This window comes from Giraffa tippelskirchi, chromosome X, assembly GCF_054371585.1.
Source record: "Giraffa tippelskirchi isolate mGirTip1 chromosome X, T2T-mGirTip1v1.2.pri, whole genome shotgun sequence".
NCBI lineage: Eukaryota > Metazoa > Chordata > Mammalia > Artiodactyla > Giraffidae > Giraffa > Giraffa tippelskirchi.
The window spans coordinates 14,801,469-14,827,518 of NC_137289.1; the positions used below are offsets into that span (position 1 = coordinate 14,801,469).

A 26,050-nucleotide genomic window follows, 5' to 3' on the forward strand; every position below is an offset into this window, starting at 1 on the left:
GACCCACTGGTTATGCCTTTCCACTCTCCTTTCTTCATGGGGCAGCTTCATTCTTTCCTGCTGGTGGCGGCATCCTCCATGAGGTGAGAAACCTGACTGTGCGGACCCACGAAAAAAAAGACAGTCCTCCTCTCCAGCTCCAATTTGAAAAAGCCCAGCAGAAGGCATTGACTGGCCAGACTTATGAGCACTATTAGGGGCTTCCCAGGTGGCAGTAGTGGTAAAGAATCTGCCTACCAGTGCAGGAGACACAGGAGATGTGGGTTTGATCCCTGGGTTGGGAAGGTCCCCTGGGGGAGGAAACGGCAACCCATTCCAGTATTCTTGCCTGGAGAATCTAGTGGACAGAGGAGCCTGGTGGGCTACAGTCCATGGGGTCACAAAGAGTTACGAGACTGAGCACACACGTGAGCACTATTTGGACTGACCTCCATGGGCACAATAGGATGGGAGGTGGGGTGCTTCCTGGATCACACATCACATCACAAGAGGAACTGTTTCTCAGAAGAGAGATGGGGCCATAAGCACAGCAGGTGAGGAGACTTCTAGAACCTGGGCAATGACCACAATGCAGGCTCCACTGGAGTTAAGGGGGAGGAAAGAATGAGATAGGCTAAAGGTTCAGGCTTGATAGTATCCTACAAAATGAAGCACTGGAAAGGCAGGAGCTGGAGCTGGGGTGTTGGGGCATGTGCCCCGGGCAGGGGGATCCCTGCCGCTCTTGACCTCCAGCATTTCTGGTGACATCAACTCCAGCTTCCCCTCCATCCCCAGCCCTACCCCAGTGTTGTTAATAGCTGGGCCTGACTTGAGAAGCCCTTGGTGACACGTGACTCTGTGGAGCCTGCATAGTCTACTTGCTCAGTTCCTCGTGTATGTCGGGGTGTGTTAGTTCTGTCCTGACCCTCTCCATTGTCAGGAGGCACTCCAAGCATGACGACAATGTGACCAAGCTGTGTGCCTCATGCCAGCTCATCCTTCTTCCCTCAGGTTGTATAATATTTTCCTCAGGAGTGTCAGGATCAGGTCAGAGCAGTGTGAGCCAGTGGCACCCCCTGGTCATTGCTGACCCTGGTCTTGGACTTCTCAGGTTGGGCACTGCAGAGGTACTTGGATGGTGCTGACAACACTGGTTATTGTGATGAGGAGGAAGAAGAGGAAGACTATAAGGATATAGATAATTATTTTCCATGGGACCTTTTCAAAGTGAGTTCCAGTCACATACGTCATCTCCCAAGATCCTCCCCCACGACTCTGGGAGGCGAGGAGTTGTTGTTGTTCAGTTGCTCAGTCATGTCCAACTCTTTTTCTACCCCATGGACTGTAGCCCACCAGGTTCCTCTGTCTATGGGATTTGCCAGGCAAGAATACTGGAGTGAGTTGCCATTTCCTTCTCCAGAGGATCTTCCCAACCCAGGGATCAATCCCATGTCTCCTGCTTGATAGGCAGATTCTTTGCCACTGAACCACCAGGGAAGCCCTTGGACAAGTTACTAAATCCCTCCATGTCTCAGGTTCCTCATTTCTAGAAAAGGAAGGGGCTATTAATAATGTATTTAACTGGTATGATCATTATGAATGTTATTTATTTATTTGGCTGCTTCGGGTCTTAGTTGCATCAGGCGGGATCTTTTCTTGCAGTGCACAAACTCTCTAGTTGTGGCACATGGGCTTTGTTCCTCTACAACACGTGGGATCTTAGTTCCCCGACCAGGGATCGAACCTGTGTCCCCTGCATTGTAAGGCAGATTCTTAACCACTGGACCACCAGGGAAGTCCCAGTTATGGATGTTAGATGTATTTTGATTTGTCAAGCACATAGGAGAATGCCATGCCCAGGCTCAGTCCTCAATAAATGAAATTTCGGAATCTGGCAGAGATGAGCTGGAATGCGCCTTCACTATGTACTAACTGTATGACCTGGGGCTAATGCCTGAAGTACTCTCAGCCTCATCTGCAAAATAAAGTTGATCTGAGCATTTGCCTTCTACAGATGCTGTGAGGATTAAGTGACGGAATGCAGATACACCCGCCAGCCCAGGGTCCGGCACCAGTTAGTATCTGATATATTTTTCCCCTTTACTCAAAGGTAGTGACATCATGAAAAACCGAAATCGTCAGGCTTAAAAAAAGCTAGACTTTGGTCATGGAATGAAGACCTGTAGTGGATTGAATGGTCATCCACAAGAGAACTGCTGCTGCTGCGGCTAAGTCGCTTCAGTCGTGTCCGACTCTGTGTGACCCCATAGACGGCAGCCCACCAGGCTTCTCCGCCCCTGGGATTCTCCAGGCAAGAACACTGGAGTGGGTTGCTGTTTCCTTCTCCAATGCATGAAAGTGAAAGTGAAGTCGCTCAGTCATCTCCGACTCTTCGCGACCCCATGGACTGCAGCCTACCAGGCTCCTCCATCCATGGGATTTTCCAGGCAAGAGTACTGGAGTGGGGTGCCATTGCCTTCTCCGCCACAAGAGAACATCCATGTCCTAATTCCTAAAACCCGGGAATGTGATCCAATTTGGGAAAACTGTCTTTGCGGATGTAATGAAGTTAAGGATCTCCAGATTAGATCATCCTGGGTTGCCTGGATGGTCCCTAGATGCAACAAGTGTCCTCCTAAGAGAAAGGAGAGAGATTTGACACAGAGCGACACAGAGAAGGAAATATGGGATTTCCCTGGTGGTCCAGTGGTTAAGACACTGCACCTTCACTGCAGGGGGTGCAGGTTCGATCCCTGGTAGGGGAACTAAGATCCCACATGCTGCACGGTGTGGCCAAAAAACCAAAAACAAGCAAACAAAAAGCTTGACAAGGGAATGGGAAGATGGTGGCAAGATTGGCATAATATCCACAGGAACCACTGAATGCCAAGGGATGCTGGCAACCCCCAGAAGTGAGGAGAGAGGCAGTGAATAGATTCTCCCTCAGCACCTCCAGAAGGACTCGCCCATGCCCACACTTGGATTTCAGACCCCCAGCCTCCAGAACTATGAGAGAATACATTGCTGTTGTTTAGTGCCACCCAGCTGGTGGTACTTTGTTACAGCAGCCCTAGAAAACAAATACAGACTCTAGAAGTTAAGAGATTAGTTGGAGTTGTGTATTTTCCTGCAGGCCTGACACAGCACCTCCAGCCCATGTCCCTGTTAGAACTGCTAATCTATATATAGCTGGAGATTTCTAGAAGCCCTAAAAGAAACATTAAAGTCCTTTCACATAGAGAAGAGGATTCCCAAAGGGAAAGAATGGCCTCCTGACCTAAGCAGGGATCACATCTCTATGGGTCCCCTGAGGGACTCCAGATAATCTAAGGGGCTGGCTATAAGAAGCCACTTGGGAAAATGAAGCCAGACAGACTAATCTGCGTGATGGAAGAGGCAAAAACAAACAAAAACAAAAAAACAAAAAAAACCCAATAGACTCTGTAGGAAACAAACAAACAAAAAAAGATCAATTTATCTCTTGACTACACTATCATCTCATTGCTTTTGAAAATTAAATTCCACTTAGGAGAAGGAAGGAGAATGACCACTTATTGATTGCCAAGTCCCTGTAGGGGCTTCACAGACAATTTTGCGTTTGATCATCACAACTACCCTGAGAGGAAGACTAGTACCATTGTTATTCTCGTTTTACCAATTAGAGAGCAGAGGTTCTAAGTCTCATAGCTAGTGAGTGATGCAGTTGGATTTTAAACTCACCTGTGAAACGGTAAAATGTGCATATAAGTAGACACATGCCCTTATCTAGAGAGATATACTTTTCATCAGATTTTCCAAGGGTATTATTACCCCAGAAGAACTCTTTCTGAGGTCTCCTACTGTTATTTTCCTGGTCTCTTCTGAGGTGTCATCTCCTTAAGCAAGTCTTCCTTAATACTCCCCACTGAAAATAATTAAGCCAACAGACTTGACAAGGTGCCCCTCCTCCATGCTTTTATGCAACTGTTCCACAGTGGTTTCCATGTAAGTTCCTACTTATCCCTCCTCTCCTCACATAGTGAACAACTAAAGCACAGTAGTGTATTCTCTTCATCTCTGCATCACTAGCACCAAAAACAAGGCTTGGTATAATGGGAAGAATGTGGCAAATGTCAGATGGATAGATAGTTGGGTAGGTGGGTGGGTGGCTGGATGGTTGAATTGATGAATGGATGGGTGGGTGGGTGGATGGATGGATGACATGGGTAGATGGATAGATGGATAGATGTATGGATGGATGGATGAATGGATGGATGAGTGGATGGTAGTAGGACCTCTCCAAGGTCAATACCCAGGCCTCTTTCATTGTTTGAAGCTTGTGATATATTAAGAAAAGAAGAAATGCCAAAATAGAGTAGCAACACTTGTGTTATTTTTAAAATATCATTCATATATTAACATTTTTAGCATGTACTTAGAACATCATTGTATTATCACTTTGGATTATATGAGTTTTTGTCAATAAAGATCTTGGAGTAGAGTCTGATACGTACCAAATACAATACATTTGCTGTTGTTGTTGTTAGATGATATAAAAAGTTGAACTTTGAGACTCTCTGTGAATATGTGGCTTAGGCCCAGTGGCTTCCTTCCCTCACAGCCCCCTACTCCACATAATCAGCCCTGGTTGGGTAAGTACTAGTAGGATGATTTTTTTTCTTTGAGGAACAGTTATCATTTCATCTTTTTGCCTTATCTCTGAAAACATTTATTGTAGATGTATGTTGAAAATAAGTTAATTTAGCTAGTAAAGTATACTACATTTTGTGAAAATAAAAAAGGTTTATAAACAGCTGTGTAGCAACAGAAAGAGCACTGGTCTTTCAGCCCTAATGTCTACTCCTGACTCTGTCCCTAAGATGCTGTATGACCTCAAGTCAACTAATTACCCCTCTGGGCCTTTGTCTCCTATTTAGTAATATGGGAAAGAGAATTAGGCCAGGTGACCTCTCAGGCTCACTTGAGTTTGGGGAATACTGTTGTCCTGCTGATCGCTGAATCCAGGGTAGACAAGGCACAAGCAGGAAAGCTGGAAGAAAATGCAAGGAGCCGTAGGAACTACAGATATGCTTTATTTGCTAATGGCTGATGCAGCATTGAGGCAGTCATGCTTTATTCTTTTGTGACTGACACAGACGCAAGGGCTGTTCAGGTGGTGCTTCTATAGGTATTCAGAACAAAGGTGGCGCGTGGTCAAGCAAGTATATCATGATGTACATGTGCATTGCTGTAAATGATCTCCGCTGTTATGTAACCATGCAAAGTCATTGTTTACAGAATGTGGGGTGAGAGCGAGAGGACATGAGACAAGAGAGCCTGACCATCACCATCTTGGCTAATTGGCACTTCTCTACAACTGTGAATCTGTCAGTCCTGGTAGAGTAGGATGATCAGAGTGAGCAGACAAGTAACATCCCCAGGTTCCTGGCTAGGATAGGGTATGACTCTTTCCACTGTTCTACAAAATAAGAGGGAACAGGCCATTATGCAATTTCCAGCGACACCAAGAGGTCAGGAGGGCCAGAGGGATAAGGTGGTTTAGCTCTGGTTTCAAGATTTCAGGCTGTGGTTCAGCTGATGAGTTAACAGATGCTTTCAGGAAGCACTTTGGAAGTACTTTTCAGGAAGTGCTTCCATGTCACCTTGGAGGATTCAGGGTAGAACAGGAAAAGAAATGGTCATTTTTGACAATCTACCGTGAGCCAGATAGGATGCATTTCCAAATACACTATTATTATCTCTACTTTACAGATCATGAAACTAAAGCTCAAAGAGATGGAGTGACTTCAACAGGCTGATAGAGAGCTTTTCAGTTTCTTATTCCTACTCTCTTACTCCCCTTGGAATCAGAGAAGTCAGAATCTGGCTGGTGGTCCAGAAGCCCTTTCCTGGTATGATGGCTCCAGGATCTCTATTGTACAGGACTAATCATCTTAGCCTTTACAATAGCTGAGGTTCATGAAGGAGGCTGGACTAGAGTGATTTAACAGGAAAACTAAGGATACAAACAGCAACCAACAGTTGCTTGGCCCAAAGCATAGGTGTTTTGCCGTTCCCTAACACGTGACCAGTCTGAGGCCCTCCTTTTAGGACTAGCCTAGTAGAACATTTTGCTTCAATCCTATGAAGAATTCTGTTGCTGCCCCAAGCACAGGGCAAAAATCTCTGAAGACCATCACACTTCTGTCTCTCCACTGACGTGTCTCCTTCATCCTCCCCATCCAATGATGTTTCTTCATCTCCTGCCTGGGCTCATTCCCCTCACGGGTTTTTTTTTTTTTTTTAATCTTCTATGTCATTTAAATTTTTTTATTTTAATTGAAGAGTAATTGCTTTACCAAATTTTGTTGTCTTCTGCCAAATATCAACATGAAGTAGCCATAGGTATACATATGTCCCCTCCCTCTCCCCTCAAGGGTTTCGTATGGATTATTTTTCCACAGTCTTGTCCTCCATGCACTGAATTTCTGCTGTTTCTACCCCCTCAGCTTTCATTTCCCCATCTTTTTAAAAAATATATTTTTATTGGAGCATAGTTGCTTTACAATGTTGTGCTAGTTTCTACCATACAGCAAAGTGAATCAGCTATATGTATACATATATGCTCTCTTTTTTTAGATTTACTTCCCATTTAGGTCACCACAGAGTACTGAGTAAAGAGCAGTACTCTTTTTTTATATATCTTTTGGCTGTGCCCCGTGGCATGTGGGGTCTTAGTTCCCCAACCAGGGATTGAACCCAGGTCCCCTGCAGTGGAAGTGTGGAGTCTTAACCGCTGGACCACCAGGGAAGTCCCTATCCATCTTCTGATGACACTAACTTTCCATTGAGAAACATTAGGCCTCTATTCTCAGTCCAATTGGTTTGAGTGGGATTGACCCCTATCTATACCTCACATGCCTACTCATGTGACCTGGGCCTGGCCTACTGTTGAATTCCAAGCTCTTGGGCACAATGCTAATCCAGTCCGATGAGACTCAATCTGGAATTTGGTTGGTATTATTGGAAAAGAGGTAGGTCTCTTTCTATTAGACTTGTGTCTCTGAGGTTATCAGAGAGGGACCCACCTGATGGGAGAAGCCTGTTCAAGTTGGGTTTCTATCACTTTCAATGTAAGGTCCTTACTAATACATTCAGGGAAGCCCCCTCTGTCTTTCTCCCTTACGTTTCAAACCAGAAATCCACTGGCCCCTTGGTAAGGTTGCCCTGTCCTCATGCAGACCCCAGCCTGAGGGACCTGAACGGCTCCAGAGTGGGCCTGCTCTTTGGATCTGGGTCTCTGCCTCTCTGGATCCCCTCACAGGGACCCGTTTTCCTCCTTTACCATATCCTCCCTACCTGGCCTCCCCGTCTCCAGCCCTGCCTGTTCTATTGCCATCCTCATAGGATGTTTATGACACCAGGCTCCTGGGATGAAGGCTTGCTGCTTTCCTTGCAAATCTCATTTTTCCCAGATGACAATCTCTGTGCCTACTGCAGCAATTTCCTTGATTAAATTCTTTTTAACTGTGGATCATATGGCTTATGGAAGGCTACCCAAGCGTTTACTACATTTGGCTTTTTGAAATTTCATGTATGTGTATATATATGTATATATATATATATATATAGGCTTCCCCAACAGCCCGGTGGGTAAAGAATCCACCTGCAATGCAGGAGATGCAGGAGACATGGGTTCAATCCCTGGGTCAGGAAGATCTCCTGGAGATGGAAATGGCTAGCCAATCCAGTATTCTTGCCTGGAGAATTCCACGGACTAAGAAGCCTGGGGTCACAGAGTCAGACACGATTGAGCAACTAAGCACACACACGCAAACACACACACACACACACACACATATAAAACAAATGACAATAAATAAAAGCAGTCCCCTGACACACAATTACCTGTTTTGTAGGGTAAGTTGTGTGTTTCTGGATAGAATGTCCAGACAGCCTTAGATAGGAACTTTAGATAGTATCTGGACAGCTCGGGGAAGGTGCTGCTGTTTCCTGTGTTTAATTAAAATGAATGATAGCATTTTATATCTTTCACCACATGCTTGCTGTGTCCCTTCTCTGTGCCAAGCTGTGTGCTCAGTGCTGGGGTATCTAGGGTGAGAAAGAGAGAGAGGTGGACAAAGACATCACGGTCCCTGTCATCAGAGCACACACATTGTCCACATCTGTGAAAGATTTCATTTCCTGCTTTTGTCACAGTGTTGTTGTGAAGAACAGATGGGCTCATGGCGGGGCAGGCACTTTAGGAATCTCTCCACATGGAAAGTGGGGGTGGCAGTGGTCCTGTGGTCTGTCTTAGCATTTCCAGACTGATCTGGAATATCCTTGTGTTTTACTCTGCCTGGTCCATCCTACCAAGCCATTGGACCCATCCATGCAAGGTACCCGGAAAGAAGCTCCTAGAAAGCAGAGATCACAGAGAACACAGACCCAGCATGGTCATATTGGAAATGGTCCCAGGAGCAGTAGTGAGTGGGGCACCATGACACCCCAGGTAGCTCAATTAGCTCATGGACAGAGGATGTTAGTCCAACTCAGCCCTCTGCCTGGTGAAGCCACTCCACCCTCGTTGAACTGCCCAAAAAGCATTGGACACCATATCCAAAACTAATTTCTTGATTTTCCTTTTCTCCTAAGGATGTTCACCCTGCCTTCATCCCCGCTCCTAGCATCTAGCTGCTCTGGACAAAAACTTAGGGGTCATCCCTGACTCCTCCTACTTCTTCACCCCCACTTCCACATTGGCACCTCATTCTGTTGATCATGTTTCCTAAATTCTTTTTTAAAATTTATTTATTTTAGGCTGCTCTGGATCTTCGTTGCTGAGCAGGCTTGTCACTAATTGTGGTGAGCAGGGGCTACTCTTGAGTTGCAGCATGTGGGCTTCTCATTGTGGTGGCTTCTCTTGTTGCAGAGCATGGGCTCTCGGATGCGTGGGCTTCAGTAGTTGCAGCACGTGGGCTCAGGAGTTGTGGTTCCCAGGTTTTAGAGCACAGGCTTAGTAGTTGTGGTCCATGGGCTTAGTTGCTTCATGGGATGTGGTATCTTCTGAGAACAGGGATTGAACTTGTGTCTCCTGCATTGGCAGGCAGATTCTTAACCACTCACTGGACCACCAGGGAAGTCCTTTTTCCTAAATTCTTATAAAATCTGTTCACTTCTCTCTCATCCTAACCCTATTTCAGAAGAGGCCACCATTGTCTCTCATTTGGTCCTCTGTTATAGTTGGCCAGTGGGCCCACTGCTTCTACTTCTATCTCCACCATTGCGTTTCCCACCATGTTGCCAGTAGGATATTTTAAAAATGCAAATAAAAGCATATCAGCTGCTTGTTTGGAGCACTTTACTGGCTTCCCATTGCTTTCAGGGAAAAGTCCCCACTCCTTACCATGGCCCATGAGGCCTTGTGTCTAAATCTGCTTCCCCTCCTCCTCTCTTACCTCATCTTGAGTTGACCTCTTGTTTGTTGATCTCAGCTGCTGTAGCTCAGGAGAGGTCGGGCATATCATAAATGGCTTTAAGTTGAGGTTTCCAGGTGATTCTGACTCTGTTACAGAAATTTTCAAGCATACACAAAACTGAAAAGTCCAGTGAACTACCTTGTACTCATTACCCAGCTCCAACAATCATCAACTCAAGAGCATTCTTGTTTCAACTGTATCCTTGCTCATTTCCTCCTATCAATCACATATTGTTTGAAGCCAATCTCAGATATTATATCATTCCACTTGTAAATGCTTCCAAGTGTGTCTTTAAATGGTAAAGTAATTTTATGAATGTAATTCTATCTTATTAAAAACATTAACAATTTCTTAACTATCAAACATTGAGTCCATATCAAAAGACCGCTGGCATTTCATAAATGTGTCCCTCTGGTTGGTATATTTGATTCAGGATCCAAACAAGGATTTGGTTTCTGTGTCTCTCAAATCTCTTTTCATCACAAGTTCCCCCTTCTTTCCTGGAAATTTATTTGTTGAAGAAACAAGAGACCAGAAACTTGCTCCTCTCTGTTTCCCTGATGTCTAGTGTAGTAGCTAGAAAAGTATCAAAACTTAATCGATGTCAGGAGAATGAATGGATGAAGGAGTGAAGGACCAAATTCCTCAGCCTGGTACCTGGCTTGGGTGGGCTTCCACTTCTTGTCTGCCTTCTCTCATTGTCCATTCTTAGAATAGTACCCTCTTGATCAATCCCTCAGTCTCCTGGTCTGCGAAGTGGAGCTGCTAATATCTGCCTTCTGCTCCATTTCCTGGGGAGGTTGTGACAAAGGCTGGGATTTTAAAAAGAAAGCCTATAACAGCTTTGAGCAATTGGTGCTATAAATACCAGACGAGGAATTCTATTATTAAATGTCCTTTGTTCATAGAAGCTCCAGGCAGAGAGGTAAGGTTGAGAAGTGGAGCCCCTTGGCTTTGTCCTTCCTGCCCTGCTTCAGTGAGTGTGGCCGCTAGAGAAGGCAGGGCTGGGGCACGTCCTGGGGTGGGGAGCCCCAGGGCTCCCTTAGGACAAGACAGCCCTGCTCTGGCTGGGGCAGGCCTGCAATATCCTATTCCATACCAGCAAAAATAGAATAGCCAGGAGAATGACAGCACTGAGACAACTGTTCCTATTTTGAAGAGTGTCGGAAGGATGTTGCTACAGGTGGGGGTACATGTCTGCCGCTGAGAGTGAAGTCCCGCCAGAAAGGGGCCAGGCCCCTATGATGCCAAGCTGAGGTTTGGGCTGGACTCCTGTCAGTGCCTGTGGCCCCAGGGTCTGATCAGGTCACTGGTGACAATGGAGAGCTTCTTGCCTGGCAATTGTACCCATGTTTATGAGTCAATTAGTTTTCACTTCAAACAAAAAGATCAGAGAAGCTCTGATGAGTGGCCAAAAACTACTACAGAGAAGTGAATAGCTGGTGAGGTCAAGTTTCAGGCTCCCCTGCTTGGGAGAGAATTCCCTTCTGAAGCCAGCAGCCAGGTGGTATTGTTCAGGCCCATGCAAGCAGCCAGGAAACAAAAGCAAGGCTTGCCCTTTGGGGCATTTTTCACTTAACCTGCACTAGGCTATTGGAGAAGGCAATGGCACCCCACTCCAGTACTCTTGCCTGGAAAATCCCATGGATGGAAGAGCCTGATAGGCTGCAGTCCATGGGGTCGCTAAGAGTCGGACACGACTGAGCAACTTCACTTTCACTTTTCACTTTCCTGCATTGGAGAAGGAAATGGCAACCCACTCCAGTGTTCTTGCCTGGAGAATCCCAGGGACGGGGGAGCCTGGTGGGCTGCCGTCTATGGGGTCGCACAGAGTCGGACACGACTGAAGCGACTTAGCAGCAGCAGCAGCACTAGGCTATATTTGGTACTTCCGCCCCTATTCAGCCCCACCCCTTTTACTGGCACTTGTAGAGGCCAGTGCTGCTGCTGCTGCTAAGTCGCTTCAGTCGTGTCCGACTCTGTGCCACCCCATGGACTGCAGCCCGCCGGGCTTCTCCATCCATGGGATTTTCCAAGCAAGAGTACTGGAGTGGGGTGCCACTGCCTTCTCCAGTGGAGACCAATACCACTGGTCTATAACACAAGGAATCAGCGTGTAGGGTGTGGGCTGTGGGAATTACAAAAATGACAACAGAACATCGGAGCCTGCAAAATGAGCAAATCACTAGGAATTTAAAAGTAAATTTAAAAGTAATGAGGGCCTAAAAGTACCCATATGTGAAGTGGGAAGTTTTAAGTTTCAGCCTTTTCTGAGCTTTCTGTGTGCCCAAAAGAGGAGCTTATTTTGGAAGTGGAAGAAGTATGTTTTTTTTTTTCCTCATCAACTCAGAAGTGGTTGAACTGATTTAGCTCAAACTATAAAAAGATGAACACCAAATGCGGCCTGTTACAAGATTTCTGTGTGGAATAGAGTGGAAACAACTAGAGGGGTAAGACCATGAAAATCTAGTGCCTGGAAGTCATATTGTTCCAGCTGATTTTTCAGATGTCTGGAGGCTGAGTGTGAGGTGAGGGGTTCTGAGTCTAATAGGCAACGAATTCTAATTCAAAATGAAGCCCTCTTTCCTAATAAGAGTTTACCAGAAGCTTTTGAGAATGTGAAATTATTTTTCTAAATATTTTCATCTTATTGTATTTAAGCTGCCAGCACATCTAAGCTTTTCATATGTGTTTAACCCAGGTGGCGCTAGTGGTAAAGAACCCGCTTGCCAATGCAGGAGACATAAGAGACCTGGGTTTGATCCCTGAGTGGGGATGATCCCCTGGAGAAGGGAATGGCAACCCACTCCAATATTCTTGCCTGGAGAATCCCATGGACAGAAGAGCCTGGCGGGCTGTGGCCCATAGGGTCGCAAAGAGTTGGACACAACTGAAGCGAATTAGCACACACACAATGAATTTAACCAGTTAAAGAAGGGAGTGGTCTAAAGTGGTTAAAAACACAAATTTCAGAGATAGGTAGACCTAGGTTTATACCCTGACTCTTCCATTTACTTGCTGTTTGAGCTTGATACTGAGCTTTGCTGCTGTTTTTGGCGAATCGGATAAATTTACCTCAGAAGGTTGTGGTAGGGTAGATAAGATGATGAACATGAAGTGGAATGCTGCCTGACACATAATGACTCCCCCCAAAATAGTGGTTATAGTAGTATTAATAGCATATTTATGAAATTGGGGGTTGCCCAAGGGCTTTTCCTCATGCTCTTTTCTACCAAATCATGTAGCTCACTGTTTTTCAAACAAATTTTATGATGACCAGCAGTAAGAAATACATTTTATGGAGTAATTGATTACACATATCCATAGAAGAAGCAAGCTTCACTGAACAACATTCCCCTTTACTATATGGAATGCGTTCTATGATATTCTAGTCTAAATTCCTATTCTACTCTGTTTATTTTATTTCTTTTCATTCTTAAATACTGATCACAGCCTGGTAAATATCTTTAACTACTGTATAATAGGTCATGGCCCACAGTTCGTGAAACACTCACCTAGATGGATCTGGGAAATGCAGTTAGCACACTCAGGATATGTCTTCTTCTGAATTAACACCTCGCCAAGGTTTGGATCCAAAATAAATCTTCCCCATTAGAACTCCCTCTGAGAACAATGAATGACAGCTGCAAAGTGACTAGATGCCAGCCCTCATACTTTCACCCCTGGCCTGGCTGCTGGATGATGGCATTCTTTTCTAGACCTTTCTAACAAATCCAGACAAAGATCCGGGTTTGGCCTGCAGGACCTGCCATGCATTTGAGAATGCGAGTGCGTGTGTATGTGCATGTTTATGTGTGTGTATGTGAGAGAGAGTGTTTGTAGGAATCGGGGGAGAGAGGAAGGACTGCCAACTTCTCAATTTTTCCCGCTGATGTCATCTACCTCTCAGGTTTCTGCCAGGTTGGAGGGGAATGCCCACTCCCTCCGGAGATACCTGAGACGGTGAGAAGGAGCCAGAGCGCCCACAGTCGCCAGCTCTTGGCTCCACCTCCCAGGTTTGTTTCCTTCGCCTTGACAGAGCCTTGGTCCAGTAAGATGATCTGACCACAGCTGGTCTCCTACACTTAGAACAAGTTGGAAGCAAGAGAACTTAGGGAAGGAATTTGGTTTCACTAAAAATAGCTGCAGTGTAGACCCTGTGACTTACCACTCCTCACAACAGTTTGTTATGCACCGCACGGGGTCCTCTAACCCCTGCCATCACTTTGGACGATTTGCCTGTTCTGCCCGGAGCCCTTGAACCCACGAGGGGCTTAGGGAACTGGGGGTGCTTTGGCTCAGATGCACTCTTGGAAATCTCAGACCTGCATGGTGATGATATGATCAAGAAGCTTCCTCCCTGCTGGGAGCGTGTGACCATTGGCACTTATAACAACAGGTCCCTTTAAGAGTTTGGTCCATGGTGGGATCCGGCTTCTTCCTCACTACTGGGCCCATTGCATCTCCACTTCTAAGGTAGGTGAAACCAAAGTCTCTGGGGGAAATTCTACTGGAATTGTGATCCTCTTGGGTAACCTCAGCCCAGTTTTCCTCGGCTTGGGCCAGGGAGGCAAATGTCAGGGCAGGATGTACCTTAGGAATAAAAGTCTGAGTCCATGCTCCCAACCACGGTAATGTTTGGCAATTCTTTCCTTTCTTTGTCCCCTTCTGCCCAAAAGCCAAGATATTAGCCGGCAGGAAAGCAGCTCAAATGTTAGATTTAACCCTTTCTTGACTTCTAAACTTAGAGTTGCCTTTTTTAAAGATGCCTTGTGTTTTCTGTCCTGTTACTAACGCTGAGAATTTAAACTTGGCCCAGGGCACTGGTTATCTGTGTTTGTCTTTTCTGCTGGTACAGTGACAGAGAGTGACACAGAGCTGCCTAGAGCAGGGATTCCTGTGGCTCAGGCAGGCCCTGTGACAGAGGGAATCCACCCCAGGTGCACAAAAGACTTGCTTGGATTCCCTTTCCTCCCTGCAAAACCCAGGTCAGGACACATCTCTGATTTCCAGCTTGTTTATAGCTATAGGCCTTGGGGAAGGAGTTGGAATTGAGGGGAGCTGGAAAATTCTGAGGGTGAGGTTAGGAGACCTCTGAGAGAAAAAGAAGTTGCCTTGGCGGTTGGAAGGTTAAGCACTAACAATTTCTTGCTTAAGGTTAACTTTTGAGCATTCGCTATGCAAAGTACTATGCCAACATTCCAGCTTGCCAAACCAAGGTGTTTTCATGAAAATGAAGAGACACTTTAGTAACAGATATGCTTACTTTAAAAGAAAACTACAATCTTAAAATATTACACGGCTGGCGGAGACAAATCTTTTGACTCAAAATCATCATCTGTGTACATTTTGTAGAAGAATGGATTACGGACGGATACTTGAACATTATATTCTTACATTTTTTTTCCTTTTACCCATCTTTGAGGTAGATGAATGTCTAAATATCATAAACTTAAAATCTTAAACCTAGGGAATTCCCTGGCAGTCCAGTGGTTAGGACTCTGTGCTCTTACTGCCAAGGGCCCAGGTTCAGTCCTTGGTCAGGGAACTAGGATCCCACAAGTCACATGGCACGACCAAAAAATCCCCGTTAAACCTAGAGGAAACATCTTGGAAATCATCTTGCCTGATCCTTAGAGGGGCATGAATTAGGTTGAGTGACCACTTAGTCTGTACCTAGATTGTTGCCTTAGCTTTCCCTGTGACCTCAACATGGATACATGGTGGATATTTCCATTTTGAAACCATGGTTCTATTGACATCACATCTTACTAATACTTTCTCCTTTCCAATAATACTTTAAGGTTTATTCATGTTGCTTCAAAGCCAGATGAAACTAGAATGTTTTGAAGTATTTTCCCCATGTTGAATTTGTGTAACCATATGGCATCATTAATGCCAGATGCTGGTCTTACCACCCAAATGTGTTGTCACATTTCATCGAAAGTCGTCAGGGGTTTTGCATTCAAACTGGGTATTCGTTTTACTGAAACGCTCTAGAGAAGGCGATTTGCTGGATGTTGCCTCTAAATAGCACACTTGTCTAGTACTTTGAACAAATGACTCTGCTAAGAAAATCGCCGTGAACAAACAACTTTTCAGGAATGCATTTGTCAGTAAAGCGATGCTTCTCATACTCCATTTCGTGAACCAGTGCCAGGTTGGCTGCCCAGGAATCACCTGGAAAGATTGTTTACAAATATAGTTTCTGGGCTGCATCCTTGGAAATTTGGATTCAAAAGGTCTGGGATCCCAGAACCTGGACTTTTTAGCAAGCCATCCTGATCGTCTGATGCATGGCCAGATTTTGGAGGCTCTGTGAAAGTCAAGGTCTCCCTGCTTTTGTTTCTTTGTCCCACATCTCTTAATGATTTTCTGTTGCCTTCAGGAAAAAGTTTATACTTCATTTGGCATTCCCCAGGCCCTCCATGTTCTAGCCCTAATGCACCTTTCCAATCTGATTCCTCATTTTTCCTCTTCACATCCACCCCCAGTCAAATTGAACTGGCCACTCTTCATTTTACTTCCATACCTAGGCACTTAACTAATGCCTTTGACTGCTGTGTCCTTCCTTACGTCTCTGCACACCCAAATCTGCCCTATTTCTCGTGGTCTAGGCTTCACTTTGCATAAGAAGGACTCCGAGGGCATCTTTAAAATACCAAGTCCTAAAACTCACTTCTGGAGATTCTGATTCAACAGGCCTGGAGTGCTCAGGAGCCTCAGAGGGTCTGATGCTGGCACGCTTTCAGAGACATTACATCTAGCTCAAATGTCATCTCTTTATAAAACCATTTCTAAAAGCTTTCGTGCTTCTCCACGCCAAATCCTAAAGCATTTTGTTTATAGATTGTAATTTAATACTTCACTCTTTACCTTTTATTTGAATCATTCTTGTACATCATCATTTCTCTCACTCAACAGACATTCACTGAGTGCCTAATATAAAGGTATATCTTTCCTCGAGAACCCACGCTCCTTAGGAGAAAGGATCTGTGTCCGTTTGTCCATGTGAACACCTTGAACCTGAGTGTGCAGTCAGTGGACATCGTCAAGTTTAAATCACTGTGCAGTAGATGAAGCAAGGCAAGAAACCATCCCAAGGATAAAGCTTTATTTTCCCTCAGAAATGTGAGTGTGAGGCAGATCCTTTTTGTCTCTATGCCCAAAATCTGAGATGTATGCACCAGAAGGGGATCTGAGAAGACTTCTGGGGTTGGGAAATCTCAGAGCACAATGATGACTAGATTCCTGGAAGTCTCTTGGCTTAAGTAGCATGGAAAAGCACCTGGCATTTCTAAATACAGTAGTTCTGACATAAGGGAGGGACAAGCAGAGGAGAGGCAGGAGGCACTGGGTGACGGAGATCTGCAAGGGGCTTCACTGGGGGTACACTTCCCTTCTGTGCTTCACCTGGTGTAGCAACTGCAGCTCCTCTAGAATCATCCATTATTGAAATTCTGTGGCTCTTTAATTATTTGGAGTTTACCTAAACACATATTAATATGTAATTGTGTAAAAATAATGTATAATTATGTAAAAATACAGAACCCACATTACTAGTCTCGTAAGTATCCTTTTATATTTCTATTCTCATATAATTATATAAAACATGCATATGTATACATAAACATATTTTTGTTATAGATTATTTTACAAAAGTTATGTCATGTTACTTAAACATTCCTGCATCTTATTCTTCTTGCCGTTTACTAGCTGTGTGACTTTACGATCTCTGGTCTTCAGGTTCCTCATCTGGAAAATGAGGATAATAACAGTACTTACCTCTTAGGGTTATTATGAGTATTCATGGAGTTAAAATACATAAAGCACTTAAAATAGCACTATATATGAGCGCCTATTATTAGCATTATTACTATTATTCTCATTCAACAAAACCTACAAGTCAGCTGCAGTTGCTTGATTTCATTCTTTTTAATGGTTGCACAGAATTTTGTGATGGAGAACAATTTCTCTATCCATTCGACTTTTAGTGGACATTCACTTCCCTTCCTTTTTTTTTTGGTCACAAGAAAGCAACATTGCAACCTTCCTATATATACCCTTTTGCTTTGTTGTTCAGTTACTCAGTCGTGTCTGACTCTTTGTGACTCCATGGACTGCAGCACCCCAGGCTTCCCTGTCTTAACCATCTCCCAGAGCTTACTCAAACTCATGTCCATTGAGTCAGTGATGCCATACAAACATCTCATCCTCTGTCATCCCTTTCTCCTCCTGCTTTCAATCTTTCCCAGCATCAGGGTCTTTTCTAGTGAGTCGGCTCTTCACATCAGGTGGCCGAAGTATTAAAGCTTCAGCTTTAGGATCAGTCCTTCCAATGAACATTCAGCATTGATTTCCTTTAGAATTGACTGATTTGCTCTCAAACCAGACCCTTAACCTGCACTTTTTTTTCTTACTCTGGGACAGATTCCCAGGAATGGAATAGCTAGGTTAAAAAGTGCACATATATTGTTTTAAATTTCATTAATGGTCACCATGTTGCTTTCTAAAAAGGATGTAACAAGTACACAATTCCATCAGTAAGGTATGGGTGTACACCATATCAGGCAATCCCATCAATGTTGATCTTTCTGCTGTTTTTAAGTTTTAACAGTTGTATGAAAAAGATCATCTCATTGTTATTTTAACTTGAGTTTCTATGGCTACTCATGAGTCTGAGTATCTTTTGAAAAAATTGTTGGCCATTTGGATTTGCTTCTTAGTGGCTCTTCATATCTTTGCTTATTTTTTGAATGGGTTGTTTCTCCTTGTCAGTTTCTAAAAGCTCCTCCTATGTTATTGCTATAAGCCCCTCATCTATTACCTGTGTGCAGCTTTGTGTCCAGTTTCTTGTTTTACTGATTTTACTTATTGGGCCTTGTGCCAAAATTTTGAAAAAATATATAGTTAAATTTCTTTTATAACTTCTGAGTTTTAAGGATTGGTTAAGAGAGTTTTCCTACTCCTAGGTTGCACATATATTTTCCTAGATTTTCTTGCAAGACTTTTACTGTTTTTATATTTAAAAACGTCCTTACCTGGAAACTATTGATTTTTGGTATAAAATAGAAGTCCAATTTTTTTTTCAAATATTTAGTTTTATTTATTTTGGCTGTGCCAAGTCTTAGTTGCAGCATGTGGGATCATTTTTTTTTTTAAGTTGTGGCATGTGGGATCTAGTTCCCCAACCAGGGATTGAACCTGGGTCCCTGCATTGGAGCATGGAGTCATAGCCACTGGACCACCAGGGAAGTCCTGAAATCTAATGGTTTATTCTTCCAAATTAATAGCTAGTTCCATCTCTATTGTTCATTAACAATCCATCTTTTTTCCACTAAAATGAAATAATACTTTTTCCATGTATTAAATGCTTATGTATGGGACTTAATTCTTTATCCTCTACTTAATTCCTCTGTTCTAATTGCCTATTAGTCCCATGCCACTACCGTGTTTTGACTTCATTATGGTGACATTAGGGTATATCTGATATCTGGTTAAAATATGTTTCTCTCATTATTCTTATTTTGCATGGCTATTCTAAGGTTTTTATTTTTCCATATAAATATTAAGGTTATGTATACACATTTTGCTCAACTTATGATGGGGTGGCTAAGTTGCTTCAGTCATGTCCAACTGTGTGAGCCTATGGACTGCAACCTGCCAGGCTCTTCTGTCCATGGGATTCTCCAGGCAAGAGTACTGGAATGGGTTGCCATTTCCTACCAGAGGATCTTCCCAACCCAAGGATTGAACTTATGTCTCTTACATCTACCTGCATTTGCAGGCGGGTTATTTACCACTAGCGCCACCTGGGAAACTCTATGATGGGGTTCAGTTCAGTTCAGTCACTCAGTCATGTCAGACTCTTTGTGACCCCATGGACTGTAGCACGCCAGGCTTCCCTGTCCATCACCAACTCCCGGAGCTTGCTCAAACTCATGCCCATCGATTCAGTGATGCCATTCATCCATCTCATCCTCTGTCGATCCCTTCTCTTCCTGCCTTCAATCTTTCCCAGCATCAGGGTCTTTTCCAATGAGTCAGTTCCTCGCATCAGGCGGCCAAAGTATTGGAGCTTCAGCTTCAGCCTCAGTCCTTCCAATGAATATTCAGAACTGAGTTCCTTTAGGATTGACTGGTTTGATCTCCTTGCAGTCCAAGGGACTCTCAAGAGTCTTCTCCAAAACCACAGTTCAAAAGCATCAATTCTTCGGTGCTCAGCTTTCCTTATGGTCCCACTGTCACACCCATATATGACTACTGGAAAAACCATAGCTTTGACTAGATGGACTTTTGTCGGCAAAATTCCCTTGTGGCTCAGCTGGTAAAGAATCTGCCTGCGATGCAGGAGACCTGGGTTCAATCCCTGGGTTGGAAAGATCCCCTGGAGAAGGAAAAGGCTACCCATTCCAATATTCTGGCCTGGAGAATTCCATTGACTGTATAGTCCATGAGGTCGCAAAGAGTCAGACGTGATTGAGCAACTTTCAAAAAAAAAAGAAGGAACCTGGAACGTTGATTCAACAAAAAGAGAGAGGCGACCCTGCCCTCTTGACTGTCCATGGGCGAGGAGCTGCGTGATGAGGTTATATCCTGATAAATCCATTGTAAGTTGAAAATACCCTGTTGAAAATGCATTTAATACACCTAACCCTACAGAGTATCATAACCCAGTCTACCTTAAACATGTTCAGAATACTTAATTAGCTCATAGTTGGACAAAATCCTTTATCACAAAACCTATTTTATAATAAATTGTGGCATATCTAAGGGCTTCCCAGGTGGCTCAGTGGTAAATAATCTGCCGGCCAAAGCAGGAGCTACAGGAGACAGGGATTTGATCCCTGGGTCTGGAAGATCCCTCGGAGTAGGAAAAGGCAACCCACTCTAGTATCCTTGCTTGGGAAATAGAGGAACCTGGTGGGCTCAGGGGGCCACAAAGATTCAGACGTGACTGAGCGACTGGGCATGCACACAAGTTTGATATCTCATGTAATTTATTGAATACTGTAGGGAAAGTGAACAACAGAATGGTTGTGTGGGTACAGAATGGCTTTAAGCATATGGATTATTCACGCTTTGATCATCTGACTGACTGGGAGCTTCAGTGGGGGCTGGTGCCCAGCATCACTAGAGAGTATGGGACCACATAGTTCTAGCCCAGGAAAAGATCAAAATTCAAAATTTGAAGTACGATTTCTAGTGAATATATATTACTTTTGCACCATTGAATGATCAATAACTCATAAGTCGAAGCATCATAAATGGAGGACCATCTGCAAAAATAAATTCCCTCTTTTTTCCTTGAAAAATCATGTTGGGAATCTAAACTGAAATTTTAAAAAGAACATTGGTTTTGTGAAAATTGACATTTTATGATATAAAATCTTATAATTCATTAATTCATTCCCCTTTTCCATATTTTGTTTTATGTCCTTCAGTCAGCTGTTGCAATTTTCTTCCTACTGGCCTGATGTTTTTCTTGTTATATAGGTTTTTTCATTATTACAAATATAATTTTTCCCATTTTCATATCTTGGTGTTGATTGCTTGAATAGAGAAATGCTATCTGTTTTGTATAGTAACCTTGTATTCTTTACATACCAAATTCTCTAAATAAGTCTCACAGATTTTATTAGAGTGTTTTGTTTGGCTAGCTGTACAAATATACCACTAGCAGACAAAGAAATAGATGTCTTTTCTGATATTTGTTAGTTCTTTCTTTATTTTTTTGGTCTTTTTTATAAGCTAGAATCCCCACGGCAATGTTGAATAGTAATGAGGATAAGAAGCATTCTTGTCGACTTCTGAATTTTATTTGAAGAGGTCAGTGTTTTGCCATTTGAGATAATATTTGGCATCCATTTTTGGTAAACAATCTGTATTATTTTAAGAAATTTCCCTCTAATCCTGTTTCACTTAGAAATGTATTAGGAGTGCAGCTGAATTTTATCAGTTGACTTTGAAGCCTTTCTTGATACCATTATTCAACCAGTTTTCTTTTTTAATTTACTAATGTAGTGAATTATGTTGATAGATTTGCTGATACTGAACCTCCTTTGCATTTCCAAATGTAATACTGTTTATCAGTAATTTCTGTGAAACAAACCAGCCAAAATCTCAGTGGCTTCAAAAACAACAATCATTTCTTCCTGCTCATGGTTTCTTCAGGTTAGTTGGGGTCTGGTTAGTCTAGTCTGGGCTCAGCCAACTGGCTCTGCTTGTCACTTGCAGGTCTGTCGGTTTGATGGGGCTGCTTTGCTTCAGGGAGTGGTGGCTGGAGCAGCTTTGCCCCAGGTGACTCTTATCCTCCTCTTGTGGCAAGCAGGCAGCCCAGGCTGTTTCAAAGTGACTGCAGAAGCACAAGAAGGGAGGCAGAAATGCATAAGGCCTCTTGAAGTCTAGGCTGGGGACTGCTACCCTTCGACCTCATTTTATTCCCTCAAAGCCATTTGGCTTCCCTGGTGGCTCAGTGGTAAAGAATCCACCTGCCAATGCAGGAGATGTGGGTTTGATCCCTGGGTCGGGAAGATCCCCTGGAGAAGGAAATGGCAACTCACTCCAGTGTTCTTGCTGGGGAAATACCATGAACAGAAGAGCCTGGTGGGCTACAGTCCATGGGGTTGCAAAGTGTTGGACATGACTGAGTCACTGAACAACAACAAAGTTAAGGGGCAAGGAAATATATACCATGTTGATGGCAGAAACTCCAAAATCACATGAAAAAGTTCTTGGACACAAGGAGAGGCGAAGAATTACGGCCCTCGGAGGCCATAATTTTACTGAAAGTATTTTGGATTATATTTGCAAGTGTTGTATTCAAAATGTCAGCATCTACATTTTAAAAGTGTTTATGGATTTCTTTTTGGTAGCCTCCTTTGTAGATGTGGGTGTTTAATTAAGTTGGCTTCCTAGAAAAGAATTAAGGGAGTCCCCATTAACCTACTTTGTAGATGACCCCAGCAGCTTTCTCCACTGAAGAAACCAGTGGCTGCAGGAGTGCAAGGCACAAACCTAGACCCTCCCACAGCTGACCCAGGCCACTGTGTGTGCTCTCAGGGCCAGACCCTCCAGCTGTGCTCTTGCACACTGCTGGCCTGACACCCATCACAGCCTTCACTGCCATGTGTGCATCTGTGTTGACATCCTACTGCCATGGAAGTGTATGCTGATAGCCAGGGCCCCTGCAGCTGCTTGTGGGCCTGGATCTGGCCCTTTCTCCCTAACCTGCACCACTAAGCTCACCTGCAGCTAGGCCCAGCATTTATGCACCTGTACACCTCCAACCTGGTTTCCACTGCCGCGCATCAAAAATAACAAAATACTTAGTAAATTTTACCAAAAATCTATTTACAAAGCTAAAAGACATTGATGAAAGAAATTTAAAAAGATAAAAATAAATAGAATGATATTCTACATTCATGAATCAGAGGAGTTAATATTACTAAAATGTCCCTACTACACAAAGCCATTCATTGCACCCTCTATCAAAATTTCAATGGCACTTAGAAATAGGAAAAAAACAATCCTGAAATTCATATGGCACCACAAAAGACCATGAATAGGCAGAGAAATCTTGAGCTAGAAGAGAGCTGGAGGCCTCACTCTTGCTGATTTCAAACTATATTGCAAAACTATAATGATCAAAAGAGTATGGCATTGGCACAATCAAGGAAACAGACTTGAGAGGGCACTAAGGAGACTAGAATATTCAATGGAGAATGGATAGTCTTTTCAATAAACAGTATTGGGAAAACTAGATACCCATATGCAAAAGAATGAAATTGGACCTCTATCTTACACCACTCACAAATGTTAACTCACAATGGTTTAAGGACTTAATTGTAAGACCTGAAACTGTAAAATTCGAGAAATCTCCTAGACCTTGGTTATGGCAATGATTTTTTGGGTATGACATATGCAAAAATTAACCAGTGGAATCATATTAAGCCAAAAAGCTTCTGCATAGTAAAAGAAATAATCAGCAAAATGAAAAGACAATCTATGGAATGGGAGGAAGTATTTCCAAATCATATATCTGATAAGGGATTAATATAGAAAATCTATAAAGAACTCATACAACTCGATAGTAAAAACACCCAAACAATCCAATTAAAAAATAAGCAAAACACCTGAATGGACATTTTTTTCACAGAAGACATACAAGTGGGCAACAGGTATAGGAGGAGGTGCTCGAAGTCACTAATCATCAGGGAAATCCAAATCAAAACCAAAATGAGATATTACCTCACATCTGTGTGATTGACTACCATCAAAAAAACAATAGATAACTAATGCTGGTTAGGATATAGAGGAACCCTGGTGCATTGTTAAAGGAATATAAATTGGTACAGCCACTATAGAAAACAGTATGGAAGTTCCTCAAAAAATTAAAAAGAAACTTCCATATGATCTAGCAATTTGACTTCTGGGTATATATCTGAAGGAGATGAAATTACTATATTGAAGTGATATCTGCATTCCCATTTTCATTCCAGCATTATTCACAATAGGCAGGACATGGAAATGACTTACGTGTTCACTAATGGATGAATGGATAAAGAAGATGTGGTGTGTATATATATATATATATATATATATATATTTATACACACACACACACGAATATAATTTGGCCATAAAAAGAAGGAAATCCTGCCATTTGTGACAAGGTGGAAGAACCTTGATGGCATTATGCTAAGTGAAATAAGTCAGGGCATCCAGTCCCATCACTTCATGGCAAATATATGGGGATAAAGTGGAAACCGTGGCAGAGTTTATTTTCTTGGGTTCCAAAATCACTGTGGATGGTGACTGTGGCCACAAAATTAAAAGACGATTGCTCCTTGGAAGAAAAGCTATGACAAACTTAAGTAGAGTATTAAAAAGCAGAGACATCACCTTACCAACAAAAGTCCATATAGTTAAAGATATGATTTTTCCAGTAGTCATGTACAGAAATGAGAGTTGGACCTTAAAGAAGGCTGAGCACCGAAGAACTGATACATTTGAATTGTGGTGCTTGGAAGATTCTTGAGAGTCCTTTGAACAAAGAGATCAAACCAGTCAATCGTAAAGGAAATCAACCCTGAATATTCATTGCAAGGACTGATGAGGAAGCTCAAGCTCTAATACTTTGGCCACCTGATGGGAAGAGCTAACTCACTGGAAGAGACTCTGATGCTGGGAAAGATTGAGGGCAAGTGGAGAAGGGGGCAACAGAGGATGAGATAGTTGGATGGCATCACTGATTCAATGGACATGAGTTTGAGCAAACTCCGGGAAATAGTGTAGGACAGGGAAGTCTGGTGTGCTACAGTCCACAGGGTCACAAAGAGTAAGACACAACTTAGCAACTGAACAATAGCGAACAATAGAGAAAGAAAAATACTATGTGATCTCTCACTCACACACACACACACATATACACACACAGAGAACTTATACAATGTTATTTGTCAATTACATCTCAATAAAGCTGAGGGAAAAAGAATTAAAGAGCTTTCCTTCTATTTTATGGCCTGGAGTAATTCCAATCATATTAACATTACTTGTTTTTTTAAAAAAAAAAGTTGAATTGGAACAAATGAACCACTCTGTTATGATGACTTTTTCAGTAGTAGATATTTATTCACTTTTTCCATCTCCTTTTTGATAATTGACCTAGTCAACATTTCTTGTTGGGTTAATTTGGTTTCTGAAGAATCATGCTTTTTTCCTAAATTTTCAAATTTACTGCTATAGAGTTTATCTAATGTCATTTATAATTATTTAAATCTTTTATGTATACTTTACCATTTCCAGTGTTGTCAATATTTATTTCCCCTTTTTCCTTAATGAGGCTCGCAAGAAGGTTACCTGTTTTCCATGTCTTTTCAAAGAACAAGTTTTGGTTATCATTAATTCCACTTTTTTTTTTTTTCTGCTAAAAAGACTTTTCCTAGTTTTTGTTTATTTGTTTAATTTCTGATTCTTTCCCACATATCTTGAAATGAATACTAAGTTCCTTTATGTTTGCATCTTTGTTCATTAATACTGAGATTGAACAAGATAATTATTTTTCTGAATAAGGTATTTACTGTGCCAAGTAGATTTTAGAATAAAGTGTTCTTTTAAATTGCTTTATAGATAGTCTGTATTTTCACTTTTCATGCAGTGGTATTCTAGGAGTGTATTTCTTAATTTCCAAAACAGTTATTCTTTGCATCTTCTACATTATGTAAATTTTATAGCTGTTATGCTCAGAAAAATCTTTCTATTATCTTTTAAAAATATTACTGCCTTTCCTCTGTGTCTTCCCTCTTCTTTTAGAAGATTATTCATCAAGATCTACAAGTCTCATGTTTTCCTTCATGATTCCGTGTCTTGGTATTTTCAACTTTGTGCTCTGTGATTCTTCTTTCACTTTCTGTTCCAGGTGACTATTGAGTCTCAGCAGTGATCATCCTCTCCTTCAATTCATCCCTGAACTGTAGTTGGGAAATTGCATTTTGTAGTTCCAGAAAGTCTCTTTTTAGTTACACTTGAATCTCTGTATGAGTTCTTCTTTTTTTGTTATGCTGTTGTGGTTGTTCAAGTTGGTGTCTGTCTATCCCCCAATCAGTTTA

At 42.6% G+C, this 26,050-nt stretch overlaps 1 protein-coding gene across 2 annotated transcripts in view; it reads left to right on the plus strand.

The window, feature by feature from the left end:
- The window catches only part of FGF13 (fibroblast growth factor 13), an 833,122-nt gene that overhangs the window by 282,947 nt on the left and 524,125 nt on the right, over positions 1-26,050 (plus strand). Inside the window, exon 1 of one of the 2 annotated variants that reach the window (XM_081565114.1) lies at positions 13,602-13,916. The exons of the other annotated variant lie outside the window; for it this stretch is intronic. The gene's annotated coding sequence lies outside the window, so the exon portion shown is untranslated. Of the gene's footprint in view, positions 1-13,601; positions 13,917-26,050 lie in introns of those variants that run through there. 2 annotated transcript variants of the gene reach the window in all.